The following is a 3,240-nucleotide window of genomic DNA, read 5'->3' as shown; positions in this document are numbered from 1 at the left end:
TATATATAAAAGAGACGTAATCAAATATAAAATATGATCTGCTAGGATGATCATGGGTCAACAGAATCATAGAATCGGTGCAATATAAAAAAGAGTAACACGTGTTTTATTCGACGGTTTGAATATCTCAACATCATTACTAAATTACAGCTTATGTAATATGACACTGTGTTGATGTAACGGAACATGAAATATGAATCTAGTCGAGCTAGAATTTTAAAATTTAGAATATTTTAATATTTTAAATTGATCTACCTGAACTAATACCATATTAATCTAAAATTATACAAAATTTACACATAAATTTTTTTTAAAANTATATATAAAAGAGACGTAATCAAATATAAAATATGATCTGCTAGGATGATCATGGGTCAACAGAATCATAGAATCGGTGCAATATAAAAAAGAGTAACACGTGTTTTATTCGACGGTTTGAATATCTCAACATCATTACTAAATTACAGCTTATGTAATATGACACTGTGTTGATGTAACGGAACATGAAATATGAATCTAGCCGAGCTAGAATTTTAAAATCTAGAATATTTTAATATTTTAAATTGATCTACTTGAACTAATATCATATTAATCTAAAATTATACAAAATTTACATATAATTTTTTTAAAAAAAAAATTGGGCCAATCTTCTTACCCAACTGGCCGTTATAATGTATGAGACCTCGTTTTTTGCATGGGATGTTGCCTGAAGATTGGGCACACCCTTTCGATTGTCGGCCACACAACGCTTAAAATAAACGAACTCCTCAAATTTCACGTGATTATTATTACTCCCGTTTCGGTGCTTTGACTGTACCCACCACCGTCGTCTACTTTACACCAGAAGAAGACCCACTGCTCCAAATTCCTCCTAATGAATTTATATATCTTGAATTTATGTTATAATAATTTTTTTTAATGTCAAGTGATTTTTGTGTGAAAAGGACCAGAAATTAGAGATGAAATAGAAATGCTAGAGAGGGGACGGATAATTATTGAAGTATAATACTTTTTTGTTATTTTCGAAAAATTGATTTTGATTCATAATATTTTTTCCCACCTATATTTTTACCATGTCTTTACCAAATATTAATATATAGTAATGATATGACAGATGCACATAGAAATGTTAGAGAGGGGACGGATTATAATTCAACTATAATACTTTTTTGTTATTTTCGAAAATTGATTTTGATTCGTAATATTTTTTTCCACCTATTATTTTTTTTTAAACATGTCTTTACAAAATATTATATAGCAATGATATGACAGATGCACCTAATTAATTATTTGTGGTTCTTTACAAATGTTTACAATTTTGTCTAAATATTGTCAACGTGTGGATATTAACATATATACTTTTGCCCGTGGCTGACGCCTTCCATGGCTTCGTATTTGGGAAAATAATACATTTAAGTCGTTTAAATTGTTTTATTCTTTTTTCATCATCATTAATCTTAATCATGTAATTTTGCTTCTTTTTTTTATATTGATTTATGATATATTTCATCATAGTACTTATATTATACTGAACACATCAATATTTTTCATTATTACATCAACATTTTATAAGGAGTATTATACAAAATATAACTAGAATAAAACAAAACAACAAAATTGAAAGACTAAACCTTAGTTCTAACAAGTCAGGAAAAAATAGAAAATAAGAAAACTTTACGGAACAAATTTGTTAATTTTTTCCTTTTCTTCATGTTCGACGGTATAAACGGGTAGGATTTTGCAAGGAAAATAAGGGGGGAAGGACCAGTTAGAACAGTATTATTATCACGACTTTTTAATGTTTGAGAAATGTAAGTTGTTTTTGTTTTATTGCGTAAAAGAATGGGGAACTGTTATTTCATCATATATAATTAATGATTATAATAAGTATTAATATTTGAATAATTATTTAAAATTATTGATATAATATAATGAATATATTTAAATTTTAAATATAATTATTTAAAGTTATTGATATAATATAATGAATATATTTAAATTTTAAATATTATTATAAAAAATTATTATATCAAAATATTTATATCATTTGAGATAACATATAAAAATATCATCTCATAAATTGACTTATTTATTTTGTTTAAGTGAAACTGTTATTAATAAAAAAAAATATAGAAAAATATATTAAAAAAATCATATATTATTTGTTTATAAAAATTTTAAATAATAAATAAATATTTTTAAAAAGTTCAATTTTTTGTCACTTATTTAGATGAATAAATTTTGATTAATTATTCATTTTTTGAACATGTTAAAAATATATATATTAAAATACATATATTAAAGTACTATTAAGATATATAATAATAATAATAATAATAATAATAACAGTTTATAGGTAGTTAATATACTAAAAATTCACGACATTTTTTAAAAAAGTTTGAAAAACCTAATATTATATTAATATGATATAGAACGATAAAAATTAAATATATAAAATTAACACACAACTCAAAATTATAATCGAAATTAAATAGAATGATTTATATTTTCAATGGACATCAAATTAAAATTAAAATTTTAAAAAATAAATTGAAGAAAAATATCACATTTAATTACATATTTATTTCTTATTTATTTCAAATATTTAATATTGTAGGTGAATATATTAATAATTATAATTTTTTTTCTTTTATAGCATATTAGTTTCGGTGGAAATTTTTTAAATATGACAAAAACTATGTGTGTGCATATGGTATTATTGGAGAATATGTTTTGTTCTTTTCATGATCGGACGCTTGATTATTTTTTATTATTTCATATATGTATTAACCTTATAAAATGAAGAAAATATAAATAATACTCTTAAATCAAAAAAATAAAATATATAAGAAAAAATAATAACATTTTGATAATGAAAAATACATTGCAAACTTAAATCTCTGTTATTTTTTTATGCAAGTAGATCACATCAACGAATTAATAAGAATTTAAGCGCCAAATATATTTTTGATTGATTTATCTCATGATTAATACAGAACGTTGCACCTATTTTCTAATTTTTTATTGTTATTGAAAATTGATTATCTAAATATGATATAAATCGGTTTGAATTTTTTATGCAGTTTATAATAACAACTAAATATATCATAAATAATACAAAATCATATCGTAAATTAAATTAATTGATATGATCAATGCAAAAAATTAAAATTGTTTTATGTTTTCAATGTAGTTTAATTTAAATTTAAATAAAAAAATAAAAAACATATAATTCATAAA

Source organism: Primulina huaijiensis, chromosome 12, assembly GCF_012295235.1.
Source record: "Primulina huaijiensis isolate GDHJ02 chromosome 12, ASM1229523v2, whole genome shotgun sequence".
NCBI lineage: Eukaryota > Viridiplantae > Streptophyta > Magnoliopsida > Lamiales > Gesneriaceae > Primulina > Primulina huaijiensis.
The sequence above is the reverse complement of the archived record's forward strand: the minus strand, read 5'-3'. Positions refer to the sequence as shown.